This window comes from Poromitra crassiceps, assembly GCF_964638095.1.
Source record: "Poromitra crassiceps genome assembly, chromosome: 6".
In the NCBI taxonomy this organism is placed as follows: domain Eukaryota; kingdom Metazoa; phylum Chordata; class Actinopteri; order Beryciformes; family Melamphaidae; genus Poromitra; species Poromitra crassiceps.
In genome coordinates, this window is record NC_139627.1 from 56,426,518 (window position 1) to 56,442,339 (window position 15,822).

The window sequence follows — 15,822 nt, forward strand, 5'->3', positions numbered from 1 at the left end:
ATTTGTCTTTATTGAATGTTTCAAACCTGCATATTTAAATAAGAATATGGGAATTATTATTTCCACCCACCACTCATTTAATTTGGTTAATTAGTTACTTTCATGTAAAAAGTTTGGAAGGAACACGCTGCATCCTGGGAGAAATATTCAAATGCATTTGTCCATGTGAAAGTAACTAATTAACCAAATTAAATGAGTGGTGGGTGGAAATAATAATTCACCTATTCTTATTTAAACATGCAGTTTTGAAACATTCAATAAAGATTAATTAAAAATAGACTATGACTCAACACCCTAAGCCTAAGTGATACACACATGTTATGGGAGTGGTATATATACCCATTACATCAATTTCTAGTAGAATGGTTAGTTCCTTGCTCTGCTCTCCCCTAGGAGCGCCATGAACAGTATCGCGCAGTAAATCTGTCTTATTTTTGTACATCAATTTATTGGGGGGGGGGGACACACATTTGATCAGGCTTAAATATTGGGGGGGATTTGTCGTTCTCAATGTATAATGCCGTTATGGTCCTGCGGTTTGCACTCGCCGACTTTACGCATATAAACGAGCGGGGAACATATAGGACCCGGGGAACATAGGACCCTTTTTCGGCAGCGGGGAACATAGAACCCTTTTTAGCAGGAGCGGGGAACATAGAACCCTTTTTAGCAGGAGCGGGGAACATAGAACCCGGGGAACATAGACATGGACCCGTTGGATCGACAGTGTTTTGAGCATCAGCCCACTACCAAAGCACTCGACTGTATTCCTTTTTAGATTTCGTGCACTTAAACGATCCCTACAGATGGAGAACCCAGTCCTTTACAGTATTAACAACTGAGACATGTCTCAACAAATGAAAATAAAACTGTTGCCACTCGTATTTTCTGATCATATTTGTGATCGCTAACTCTGTCAACTTGCATTTTCTCCGGTAAAGAGAGCGGACAGCTATGTTTGGGTCCGACATGCATGACGTTTTGTAGTTATCATCCAATAGCAGGCTTGGAAAAGTATCATGTGGTTCACGTTGCTCATGTATAGAGGTCGACCGATATTGCTTTTTCAATGGCCGATGCCGATGCCGATCTTTAGAGAGCAGGGCGGCCGATGGCCGATATATAATGCCGATTATTATTATTTTTTTCATTCGATAAAATACGATTAAAATAAACTCCTCAAAAAAAGTTTGGAAACGTTATTTTGCTCGATTATTTCTCCCCTTTAATAATACCAATTGGTATTGTATTTTATATAGTTGGAAAGCCTGATTAATCACCTTTACAACAGGGTACAACTTGTAAGGATTGTGCATTCGTGGAATGAGAAACACACAGCTAAACGTGTGGGTAGCGCCCCCAAAAAATGTGCAATATTCTTCTGTTGGTATTTTTTTTTAAATAAATCTAGTAGCCTAGATTTCCATTATCCATTCATGCACATTGAAAATCGAATATAACATTATACTGTAGGCCTACATCTAATATAAGATGTTATCTTAGCCAGTACAGTAACATGTTTTTGATTATTCTTTTTATTAAATAGAAAAATACATTGGGTTATGCGGTATAGATTTCAGTAGTGACTGGTAGGCTATAGCGAGAGAGCAGTATGTCAGAGAACTCATTCATGCACTGTTCTATACATTAACAATAATAATAATAATAATGTAACTGTTTAGATTTGCTGTCATTTGATGGGAGAAGTGTGTTTGCAGAAGATGGTGGTGACTGAGGAAACGTAACGTTACAGTAGGCTCATGGGTGCATGAGAAGACTCACATTCAGTGGCGGACTGCATAATCGGGCACGTCGGGCAAATGCCCGGTGGCCTGGCCTGGCCTGGCCTGCCAAAAAAAAAAAAAAAAAATTTGCAGGCCGATGCCGATTAATTAAAAATGCCAATAATCGGCCCCAATTAATCGGCCGGCCGATTAATCGGTCGACCTCTACTCATGTAGTTCCTGCTTTCTGTCAAAATCCAAACACCACAACATCACTTGCTGTTAACTTTTTGGAATGATTTTCAGTGGCACTTTACTATGATTTGCATTCATTTATATAATATTAACTCAGCAATTCGGTGTTAAGACTAGGGGTGTCACGATACACTCAGTTCACGATACGATACGTATCACGATACTGGGTTCACGATAACGATACGATACGATACGATTTTAACAATATTTTTTTAAACTTGAATAATGACAATATATGACTGGAAAAGTAGTATTTTATTTGAAATGCACAAATACAAAACATGCTGTTGTGGGAAATTGTTATTACAATAACAACTAGAAAAAACATGAGATTGGAGATAAGGCTTATCTTGAAATAGAATGAGTTACACCGTCACTTAGATTTACTTTGAACTAAAAGGTTTCTCAGCAGTATAAATTCTCATTATGCATCTTCAGTTTTTCTTCAAACTCAAACAAGACTTTTCTTAATCTATTTTTTATGCATCTTCAGTTTTTCCTGTCAAGTAAACAGTTTTGCCAGAAACTCAATTGAATGGTTTCTCTCCTGTATAACTTCTCATGTGTCTCTTCAGAGACTTGTTCAACTGAACTACTTTCCACACATTGAACTTCAACAAACAAAGACGTTTCTTAGTCTATTTAAAAAAAAAAAAAAAAAAAGTTTTTTTTTTTTTTTTTTTTTGCGATATGAGATTTCATCTCAACGATACATATCGTGACGTTTTACTATCGCGAAATTTCGTGGGACGATATATTGTGACACCCCTAGTTAAGACGTGACGTCAGTTGTGAAAGTTCAGCATGCAGCTTCTCAATGCAGTACTATGCTAATAGTTTATGAGCTGGGCGAGTTAAGTTTGAACCCTTATTTCATTCATGTTAAATGTTGCGTGCTTCATTCCCTCACCTACCCCTGTATGTCGTGCGTAAAAGGAGTCGGACTGCCAACGGACTGCCAACTTACTGCCAACTTACCTGTCGGATCATCTCTCTGTGCCAGTTTTGGGGTAGCCCCTCTTTAGTGTGGAATCGTTGCTGTGGACTGTATTCATTGCATGCCTTGCATGCCATCCTTTTACGTGTCCCGTGCTGTGCGTAATCCTATTACTGTTTGATCTATCTGCGTTTGTAGTGGTTCGCCTAATCAGTTTCTTTGCCTTAACACAGGGGGATAGACAGTCCCTCGGTGACAAATGGAACCCCGTAATTCACCTGTGATTCCTCATGTAGGCTATTTTAGCCTTGTTACATTCATAAAAAATCAAGCTGTAGGCCTCTATTTTCCAGATCTGTGTGTTGTTTGGTCTCCGACAGAGCCCTTTCCGGGCTGGTTTATTACAATAATGTTTTTGATCATTCAATAATCAGTAGGCTATACTGCACTGCTATAGGCTATATATAATGGCCTTGACAGGCAGTAGGATACGTCCAATGCAAAAAAAATCCCTCAGCCGCCATACCGACACATGCGCACGCACACACACACACACACACACACACACACACACACACACACACACACACACACACGCATGGGGGGAGAGAGAGCGAGTGTGTATTTGTTTGTAGCTTCATCTGGGAGTGGATCAGAATCCGACTCACAGCACCATGGATGACCGTGGGCTTCAGCGAATTGTCAAGCAAAGACGATCCAAACATTTGGCGGAGATTCAGAGGGAGTGGACTGAGGCTGGAGTCAGTCATAACTGAGAAGTAACTGCTGATTTTCTTCACACTATTCTAATTTCTTGAAATACTGTTTTGGGGGTTTTCTGGAGCTGTATGCCAAAATTATGAAAAATTAGGGATGTACCGATCGATCGGCATGTGACCGGAAATTGCCGATTTTCACGTGATCGGCCTTGACCGGTGACCGGCTCCGGTCAGTCCACATAGCCGATTCTGTGCGCCGGTAGGCTTTCCCCTTCTTTTGTTTTGGTCAATTACCTGTAGCTGCACGATGCATGCATTCACGTGACGTGCGCGCACCCCAAGCAGCCAAAAGGAAACACACGCCAGCATGTCCTCCTCATTGTGGAAATTGTACAGTTTGTCACACATGCAAGTTGAAAATAAGCTGCGGCAGGGTACATTGCCGAGTCCCGCTCGGCTGGAGTCCACTCCAGTCTGAGCGGCTCGCTTCACCTCACTGGCCCCTCTCTCTCCCCGGCCACAGCGCAACACAGCCGCCGGCTTGGCGACATGAAGGTAGGCCTACTATCGAGCCCTGTGTCCTGGTTACATTCCCCGACCAGCTGCAGTCCACATCACCTCTGCCTGCTGCAGATCAGCTGCTGCTGCTATCTGTCAGTCACGTTGTAACGTGGATACAGGAGAGGAGGACTATTTGTTTCGTATTGCGAATAGAACGACAAACATAATAATAAAACGCATCGGACCAGTGTGCAAGGTTTACTGTGCGTGATGATTTTTTTTTCGGATGGCGGATTAAAAGAAACAGACTCTGTGTGTAAACTCAACTCAAACTCATTTCCTCATCTACTCAAGAACAGCCAAATCCACAACTGTAGAGTGGGCATGGCTTCGAAGGTCTCTGGGCTCCAGACCTATAGGCTATAAACTCCTTGTCCAGGGATAACATTTTGGTGTTTATTTATTTTTATTCTATTTGTTTATTTGGCAGGGACATATACAAAAAAAACATGTGGGATATACTGGTTGTTTATTCATTGTATTTACACAAAAAAGAAAAGCTCTGTCCAGTAAACTGGAACACTTTTATTTTGAGATGTTTTTGAGTGAGATCGTCCTACCTCATGTGACATGAATCTTAATTTTCTATTAAAGCAAAGTAAAAAAATAAAATAAAAAAAATAACCCGTCAATTATTGTTCGTAGAAAGAAAATTGGAATCGGCCAAAATCGGTATCGGCAAGTCAGACCATTTAAAAAACGGAAATCGTTATCGGCAAAGAAAATGGCAATCGGTGCATCTCTACTAGAAATATTTCACTTTGTGTGTAATTAATCTATAATCTATGAAATTTTCACTTTTTGAAAGGAATTATGGAAAAAAACAAACTTTTCCATGATATTCACATTTTTTGGAAAGGATACACTGTATATATCTATCCATCTATCTATCTATCTATATATATATATATATTATGTGTAATGAATCGTGCATGTTGATAAGAGTATTAAAAACTTGAAAAATATCGGTTTAAGGTAGATTTAGAACAGATATTGTGTGATTAATTTGCGATTATATATATATATATATATATATATATATATATATATATATTAGGGCTGTCAATCGATTAAAATATTTAATCGCATGATTGTCCATAGTGTTAGGGTATGGGTTAGATGTTGTAGTGTGTGGACCCAAATGCAGAGAAGAGAGAGGCAGCAGGCAAGGCAAACCAGGCAGGCAAGGATTTGAGGAGATAACAAGTCTTTACTGAATGATTCCAAAATAACAAAACCAACAACAAAACGCACTAGCCCGAGGCTAGGCTATACTCAGGAACAGGATATCAAATAGACAGAACACAGGACAGGGTTGCTAGTACATACCATACCGGGGAACAGAGAGACAATGAACCGACAAGGACACGACACAGACTGAGAGAGTATATACACAAAGGGATAATCAGGAACATGGGAGACAGCTGGGGAGGCAGGAACACAGGGCAAAACGGGAGAACTGATTGGTAGGGAGATAATGGGGCAGACTAACGAGACATAGGCAACAGGTGGGAGGACAGGCAGACTAACAGGGAAAATGAACAGGTGGGGAGAAGACAGACTACACAAGGAATAAACAGAACTCATCTCTATTGTAAACATAAAGTCCACTGAGTTTAGCTCCTCAGTAAATAGTCACTCAGCACTGGGCAGAGCAGGCCACACCGTGGCCTGAGCATGACAGTACCCCCTTCTCACGGAACGGCTTCCAGACGTTCCGCTGAAACACCGAGCAGGGTGGGCGGAGGGGGACCCGGAGGCGGGACACCGGAACCATAGGCCCGGATGAGGACAGGACGGAGCCGGCAACCTCAGGTGGACGACCTGGGGGCAGGCCAAACTGGCGGAGCAGGTCTGGCGGACGGCCAGGCGGACTGCCAGGCCGACAGAGAAGGTCAGGAGGACGACCAGGAAAACCAGACCCAGGAGGAAACCCAGGAGCGGAGCCAGGAGTCGGAACACCCGGACCGGAGCCAGGAGGCGGAACGCCAGGATCGGAGCCAGGAGACGGAACGCCAGGAACGGAGCCAGGAGGCGGAAGACCCGGACCGGAGCCCGGAGGCGGAATGCCCAGACCGGAGCCAGGAGGTGGAAGACCCGGACCGGAGCCAGGAGGCGGAAGACCCGGACCGGAGCCAGGAGGCGGAAGACCCGGACCGGAGCCAGGAGACGGAAGACCCGGACCGGAGCCAGGAGGCGGAATGCCCGGACCGGAGCCAGGAGGCGGAATGCCCGGACCGGAGCCAGGAGGCGGAACGCCAGCATCGGAGCCAGGAGGCGGACTGCCAGGACCGGAGCCAGGAGGCAGAAGACCCGAACCGGAGCCAGGAGGCGGAAGATCAGGACTGGAGCTGGGAGACAAAAGACCAGAGTACCTGCGAGACGCCGGGACCAGTGGCACACACAGCCCTGGAACAGGAAGTTCCCGCACCACAGGAACAGGAAGCTTGCGGGGTGCAGGAACAGGTGGCTCCTGCAGCACAGGAAGCTTGCGGGTGCTGGAACCGGTGGCACCCGCAACACAGGGACAGGAAGCTTGCGGGGTGCCGGAATCGGTAGCTCCCGCAGCACAGGAACAGGAAGTCTACGGGGTGCCTGAATCGGTAGCTCCCGCAGCACAGGAACAGGAAGTTTGCGGGGTGCCGGAATCGGTAGCTCCCGCAGCACAGGAACAGGAAGTCTGCGGGGCGCAGGGACCGGTAGCTCCCACAGCACAGGAACAGGAAGTCTGCGGGGCGCAGGAACCGGCTGCTCCCGCAGCACAGGAACAGGAAGTCTACGGGGTGCCGGAATCGGTAGCTCCCGCAGCACAGGAAGCTTGCGGGGTGCTGGAACCGGTGGCCTCTGTAGCCCAGGAACAGGCCGCACCAGGACCAGGAGACCACGGGGAGCAGAGAGTGAGGGCTCTGTAGCACTGGGCAGTGAGGGCTCTGCGACACTGGGCAGTGAGGGCTCTGCGACACTGGGCAGTGATGGCTCTATGACACTGGACAGTGATGGCTCTATGACACTGGACAGTGATGGCTCTATGACACTGGACAGTGATGGCTCTATGACACTGGGCAGTGAGGGCTCTACGACACTGGGCAGTGAGGGCTCTATGACACTGGGCCATGAGGGCTCTATGACACTGGGCAGTGATGGCTCTATGACACTGGGCAGTGATGGCTCTATGACACTGGACAGTGAGGGCTCTACGACACTGGGCAGTGATGGCTCTATGACACTGGACAGTGATGGCTCTATGACACTGGGCAGTGAGGGCTCTACGACACTGGGCAGTGAGGGCTCTACGACACTGGGCAGTGAGGGCACTATGACACTGGGCAGTGAGGGCACTATGACACTGGGCCATGAGGGCTCTATGGCACTGGGCCGTGAGGGCTCTATGGCACTGGGCCGTGAGGGCTCTATGGCACTGGGCCGTGAGGGCTCTATGGCACTGGGCCGTGAGGGCCGTGAGGGCTTAGCCTTGTGATGCTGGGGCTTGGATTTGCGCCTGAGCTCGGGTGGCATGAGGCTCAGAGGGCCACCCCGAGCCAGGCGGCTACCCCAGTACGGGTTCAGGGCAGGGGAATGCTGCTCAGCGCAATGGGCTGCCTCCTGCGCAAAAACCTGAAAAATAGTCAAGTATTTTTTTTTGTTCTGTGGCCTGGTTGGGCTCAACACAGGGCTGAGACAGAGGCTTGGAGTGTGGGTGCAGATATTCCTGCAGTTTAGCCTTGACGGTATCCAGGTAGGGGACAAAGTGACTCACCCATGGCCTCTCCTTCATCCAGCGCTGCTGGGCCGTGATGTCCTCCATCCATGATGCTTGCAGCTGGTGAGGAGAGGCCATGAGCTGAGTCACTGTCCAGTCCAAGGCCTCCACTTTGTCTATGAAAAGTTGTTTCTCTGCTGGGTCCATCTTTATGGTCGGTTCATTCTGTTAGGGTATGGGTTAGATGTTGTAGTGTGTGGACCCAAATGCAGAGAAGAGAGAGGCAGCAGGCAAGGCAAACCAGGCAGGCAAGGATTTGAGGAGATAACAAGTCTTTACTGAATGATTCCAAAATAACAAAACCAACAACAAAACGCACTAGCCCGAGGCTAGGCTATACTCAGGAACAGGATATCAAATAGACAGAACACAGGACAGGGTTGATAGTACATACCATACCGGGGAACAGATAGACAATGAACCGACAAGGACACTAGGGATGCACCGATCGATCGGCACGTGACCGGAAATGGCCGATTTTCACGTGATCGGCCTCGATCGGTGATCTGCGCCGGTCACTCTAAATAGCCGATTCTGTGAGCCGATTTTCACATGACGTGCACGCACCCCAAAGCACCGAGACAGGCACCCAGCCACCACACCACACACGCCAGCATACCTTCCTCGTTGTGGATTTATTTCACCGTCAGTGAAGTAGACAAATCTCGCAGTTTGTCACACATGCAAGTCGAAAATAAGCCGTGGAGACAGAGATGCGGCCGAGTCCCGCTCGGCTGGAGTCCAGTTTGAGCGGCTCGTTTCACCTCACTGGCCCCCCTCTCTCTGCTCTCTCTACCCGGGAAGCAGTGCTGCTGCACCCGGCCACAGTGCACAGCCGACTTGGCGAGGTGAACGCGAGCACCATTCCCCGAACCTGCCTTTTCCATTCCACATCAGCGCTGGTGCCTCAGCCTGTCAGTCATGTTGTAACGTAGATACAGGAGAGACTATTTGTTTCGTATTGCAAATAGAACGACGGACATAATAATAAAAATGCATCGGACTCACAAGTGTGCAAGGATTTCTGTGCGTGACGATATTTTTTCGCATGGCAGATAAAAATACGCATACCAAACTTCGGACTGTGTGTAAACTCCGCCTGATATTCAGACTGAAGATCGTTACTGTAACTCATAAACTAATTTCCCCTCTACTCAAGAGGACTGGTCTGGAGCCAGTCTATAAACTCCTTGTCCATGGATCATTTTGATGTTCTGTTGCACCTGTTTTCTTTTGGAAAAGTAAATGCATGATAGCTGTGGGATATAGGCTATTATATTTAATTACATTTTTGTATTCATTGTATTTGCACAAAAAAGCTCTGTCCAGTAGCCTAACCTGGAACACTTTTATTTTGAGATGTGTTTGAGTGAGATGGTCCTACTTCATGCAAATGATAAGATAAGATAAGATTATTTGGATCCCCATTAGATGTAAGAATTGTTCTATGAATCTTAATTTTCAAACAAAGTTACAAAAACGTTTGTGTAAGCTGTCAATTGTTGTTTTTAGAAAAAAAATCGGAATCGGCAAAAATCGGTATCGGCAAGTCAGACTATTCAAAAATCGGAAATCGGAATCGGCCAAGAAAATGGCAATCGGTGCATCCCTAAAGGACACCACACAGACTGAGACAATATATACACAAAGGGATAATCAGGAACATGGGAGACAGCTGGGGAGGCAGGAACACAGGGCAAAACGGGAGAACTGATTGGTAGGGAGATAATGGGGCAGACTAACGAGACATAGGCAACAGGTGGGAGGACAGGCAGACTAACAGGGAAAATGAACAGGTGGGGAGAAGACAGACTACACAAGGAATAAACAGAACTAATCTCTATTGTAAACATAAAGTCCACTGAGTTTAGCTCCTCAGTAAATAGTCACTCAGCAGGCAGAGCAGGCCACACCGTGGCCTGAGCATGACACATAGTTAATTGTGATTAATCGCAAATTAATCGCACAATTTCTTATCTGTTCTAAATCTACCTTAAACCGATATTTTTCAAGTTTTTAATACTCTTATCAACATGGGAGTAGACGAATATGCTTGCTTTATGCTGATATGTTTATTATTATTGGAACAATGACAAATACTGTCCAGAGTATTCTTCAGAATAACCTCAAGGGTGTGCATGCCGAACCATACTGTATAGTGAAGTAGAAGCATATAGGCTACTGTAGTAAGCTGCATAATTAGCCTACTGGTTCATCTGAAGAAAAGAGCACAGGAGCAGCTGTGTGCCAGCTCTCTCCCCCTCTCTCTTTCTCTCTACATCTCTCTCTGACTCTGGTCTGATCGCTCTGTCTGTCTCGCTCGCTTTCTCTGCCTCTCTCGCCCTCGCGCTCTGTCTGTCTCTCTCTCTCTCTCTCTCTGCAACGGTCTGATCGCGCTGATGCGCCCTCTCTTTCTCTCTCTCACCCAAATGTGGGACATTTTCTCAATTTTAAGCTGAACTTGCCAACATTATACCCATTTTCTTCCTCCTTTTCTGCTCACGGGGGTTTCTTTCTGCTTGCTAACAACGTTACTGCTTCCTGATTTCCCAAACTACGGGTCGGACCAAGGCTCAAACTTCAAAGAAAGTGCATGCGTTAATCACGCGTAAAAAGAAGTAGTGGCGTTAAAAGGAATTTGAGTTAACGCGCGATTAATTTTCAAGCTTGTTAACGCGATATCTCAAGAACGCCTTTGACGGAATTTCATCTAATTTGTCTCAAACGTCCACTTGGACTCAAGGATAAACTGATTACATTTTGGTGGTCAAAGGCATTGCTGTAGTGGTAAAAAAAAAGTGGGTAAACTATACTTTTGACTCGAGGCAGCTTTCTCACGCGGCACCGGCAGTGTTATAACGACGGATAAATAAGCTTCCGTGACCGAGAGTATATAGAACAACTTAATCTGAATCATATAGCCCTATAAGGTATATCAGGGGGTTCCCCCACATTTCTGAGTAGCCAGCCAGATAGAAAAAGTAGCTGGCTATGGGATGGGCCTTGCCCCTCAAGGGATGTCCGGGGGGATTCTCCCCCGGAAGATTTTTTTTTTTACATTTTAAAGTAAAATTCATCAACCTGGTGCATTTGAGAGCAAAATGAACTACACACATCTCTAATGTGTTGTGACTTTACAAATAATTAGGCCTAAACAATCAATATAAAATGTATTTAATGAACATTTGTTGAATTTCTCAAGGTATGAAAAGTTAAATTATACAGTAGGTAGCCTACTTTAAAGGACCTTGTATGAACCTAGTATATACAGTTTGAAGAGTAATATAGTTCTTTCTCTCACACACACTGTACCTGTGATTGTCAGCTTCAGCTTTATAGCTAAAAGTATGTAGACAGATTGAATCTGTGATTCTTGAATACCAATATATAATTCAAACTGTCCACAAACACATTGGGCAAGGATAGGTAGACTAGACAACATACTGTACATGGAAATAAAAGTGGTTCTGCCACTCTGGCCACTAAATTTTAGTCAGCCAATATTTATTTATACAGATCTCGGCACAACAAACACCAGTATGTTTCTCGATAGTTTTCAACATGGTCGTATTATATTGGCTTTATACAGTAGCACCTGGACTATTCAAGTCGACTCGCACGCACCTAATGTTACAAACTTTACTTGATCAGAGGGAAATCAATCATGTTTCTTACACAGTGATTCACTCTTCAGTTGTAAAACGGTGAGCCTATATGATTTTCCCCACTCCGGACACACATTTTTAACCAACCTTACCTATGTTCAGCTCTCCAAATGCGCATTGCGCATCGCTGGCACAATGGCACCGTTAAGTTGTTTGAAGGGAGCGCTGTCTGGGCAGGCAAGCACAGCTCGATAAAGGCACCAACGTGACCGGGGCCGTGTACCTTTCCCGCGGAGCGCTCCATAAAAATAGGCTACGGTTCACGGAGATCCTGGTCAGTGCCATGCCCATGTGTAATCTTTTTTCTTTTCTTTTGGTGTGTGACGTGCTTGGCGTGGTCTCCGCATCAACGGAGTTTACGCGAACGTGTTAAAACTCGTGCAATAATAAGTGTGCATAAACGATTTAAACATGTGAGTAAACGATCTTAAAAGGTGCCTAAACGCTGCAGAGCATTGAAAAAGGTACGTAAACACAGTTTACGTGCGTTTAGCCACCACTACAGCCCTGGTCAAAGGTCAAGGACACCGTGACCTCACGAACGCCCTTTTCAAGCTTTCAGAAGCATGTTTTCAAAACATGAAAACAGAACATAAACATAAAAACAAAAACAGGCTCATACACAGGAAAAAGGAAAAACATAAACTACATTGTCAAAGTAACGACTCGGCAACCAGCAGCGTAGTGTGCTCATGTGCTTATGAGAGATGCTACCAGCAGCGTAGTGTGCTCATGTGCTTATGAGAGATGCTACCAGCAGCGTAGTGTGCTCATGTGCTTATGAGAGATGCTACCAGCAGCGTAGTGCTCATGTGCTTATGAGAGATGCTACCAGCAGCGTAGTGTGCTCATGTGCTTATGAGAGATGCTACCAGCAGCATAGTGCTCATGTGCTTATGAGAGATGCTACCAGCAGCGTAGTGTGCTCATGTGCTTATGAGAGATGCTACCAGCAGCGTAGTGCTCATGTGCTTATGAGAGATGCTTCCAGCAGCGTAGTGCTCATGTGCTTATGAGATATGCTACCAGCAGCGTAGTGCTCACGTGCTTATGAGAGATGCTACCAGCAGCGTAGTGTGCTCACGTGCTTATGAGAGATGCTACCAGCAGCGTAGTGTGCTCATGTGCTTATGAGAAATGCTACCAGCAGCGTAGTGTGCTCATGTGCTTATGATAGATGCTACCAGCATAAGGTGACCAGATTTCTGAAATGAAAATCGGGGACATTTCCAGTTCGGCAATCAATATATCATTAAAATATGTAATGTTATAATCTATGAAATACAAAAAATGGACAATCACAAATTTAGCCTAGGTTTGGAGCGTTATTTAGCCCCCTTAGTGACAAGCTAGCACGACATGGTTGTGGCCAGGGGATGGCTTGGGTCCTCTAGTTTCATATGATATCAGTATATTCACTCAATGAGCCCACTACAGCCTCTGAAAAACAGTAATCTCAGCCGCAGATGAGGTTTAGAAAATCGGGGACATTTTCGGGGACAGCTCCAACCGGGGACAGGTCACCAAAAACGGGGACTGTCCCTGAAAATCGGGGACATCTGGTCACCTTATACCAGCAGCGTAGTGTGCTCACGTGCTTATGAGAGATGCTACCAGCAGCATAGTGCTCATGTGCTTATGAGAGATGATACAAGCAGCGTAGTGCTCACGTGCTTATGAGAGATGCTACCAGCAGCGTAGTGCTCACGTGCTTATGAGAGATGCTACCAGCAGCGTAGTGTGCTCATGTGCTTATGAGAGATGCTACCAGCAGCGTAGTGTGCTCATGTGCTTATGAGAGATGCTACCAGCAGCGTAGTGCTCATGTGCTTATGCGAGATGCTACCAGCAGCATAGTGTGCTCATGTGCTTATGAGAGATGCTACCAGCAGCGTAGTGTGCTCACGTGCTTATGAGAGATGCTACCAGCAGCATAGTGCTCATGTGCTTATGAGAGATGCTACCAGCAGCGTAGTGTGCTCATGTGCTTATGAGAGATGCTACCAGCAGCGTAGTGTGCTCACTAGGGATGGGTATCGTTCAAAAATTTTCGATATTGATACCGTTTCGATACTTTGATTTCGATACCGGTTCCTGAACGATACTTTTTTCGATACCAATTTTTAGAAAAATCCATTTTAACAAAAATAAAACTGCATTACACATTGACAATTATGATACAAATCTGTAGTTTTTTTTTCAAGTTTTACAGCAGAAAAAACCTACTGTATTTAACATAACTTTAAGTTGTCTAAACTTATTACTGTCCCCACAAAAAAATTTGGAGTACTACAAAGGAAATAAATGTAAAACAAATAAATCAGTGCAATAGTTTTCAGTGCAAAACGGAGAGTTGCAAATGAGTGTTTAATATTCACTGATGCAACAGAACGCTATTCTTGTCCAAACTGATGAGATGGCTCCACTTCATGCATGGAAGACAATAGTTGAGCATTGACTAGCCTATCAAGAATGGCACAAAGTGAATCCCATTTATATTCAACAAACTATCATGACATAAGCGTTTGTTAACGATTTGCTAAAAATACATAATGGGCGATAACTGCCCGCTTGCATATAACGTTAACACTAATTAATTGAACATCTAACGCTAGCATTGCAGATCAGTGTTTAATGCTCACTGCTGCAACAGAACGTCATTCTTGTCAAAACTGATGAGACAGCTCCACTTCATGCATGGAAGACAATAGTTGAGCATTGACTAGCCTATCAATATAGCCTTATTAAATGGCACAAAGTGAATCGCATTTACATTCAACAAACTATCATGACATCAGCGTTTGTTAACGAGTTGCTAAAAATACACAATGCCCGCTTGCGCATAACGTTACCGCGCCAATTAATTAAACAATCTAATGCTAGCTACAACTCACAGCCAGACTGTCAGACTGAGGGATCTGATAACCGCTAACATCAACAACAAACTTGCGGTAAGCTGACCCACCTCTCGATTATTTCTCGTCTGTGGAAACCAGTCCCAGCTCCACTTGTCTCCGCACCGCACGCTGCCTGCCTCACAACAAACCCACACCAGCTAAAGTGGGCGTAACTTTCCCTGGATGCTTCTACATGACAGGCAATCACCAGCCGTATTAGAGCGTGGTGTGCAAGCATGTCGCATGCTTATAGGCTCAATGACGCTGTTTTGTTTTGGTATCGAAAATTGGTATCGATTGACAAGGGAGGCTTCGATACCCCTTAGTATCGATGTTTTCATTTCGGTGCCAAGTAAGTATCGAAACTCGATACCAATCCCTAGTGCTCACGTGCTTATGAGAGATGCTACCAGCAGCGTAGTGCTCATGTGCTTATGAGAGATGTTTTGCATGGGATCACATGCAAGGGGTCCATGAGAGGTCAGCTGGGCGAGTCACTACATCAAAGTAGGCCAGAAACGGCTCCCAAATAGTGGAAAACGCCCCAAGTGAGTTGGTCCTCAGGAACCTGAGTCTCTCCATGCGCACAACTGAGACCATGTCCCTCAGCCACAACTGAAAGGAGGGAGGAGAGGGAGACTTCCACTCCTTCAGAGTCTCTCCACAACAGTCGTCCCCTGTGTCAGGGACTGTTGCACAGCTGTAGGGAGGAGCATAGCTCAGTAACACCTTAATGAAATTTCTTCACATTTGGCTCAAAGGTCAAAGTCTGGACAGACATGCATCTCATGTCGACTGTTCACTTGTTGGCGGAGGCATATATCCGTGGTGCAGTTGTTCTAGTTTGAGGATGTTTTCAGCCACACTGGAAGACACCAACAACAAAACAAATCCATAACATGTTTGTTGTGATGTGTCTCTGTGCTTCCAGCTCAAGAATCTGCAGTGTCATCCCTCAGAGACAGAGTGAGCGAAACCGAGAGGGAGGTGGAGGAGCAGACGAAGGAGGCAGCAGCTCTCAAAGCCGAGCTGAACGCTACCAACACAGAGCTGAGTGCCACCAACACCCAGCTGAGTGCCACCAACACCCAGCTGAGTGCCACCAACACCCAGCTGCTGCTTCAGAAGCAGAAGGTGGAGGACCTGGAGAGGGAGAACGCAGGTGAGACCCCCCGGAGAAGCGCACATCACATTTCAACCAAATTAGCATGTTTTAAGGACAAAATCCACATTTACTTAATTAGAAGGAGATTTCACCTACTCTTTCTTACTGTTCATAAACATGATAGAACAATAGAGCAATT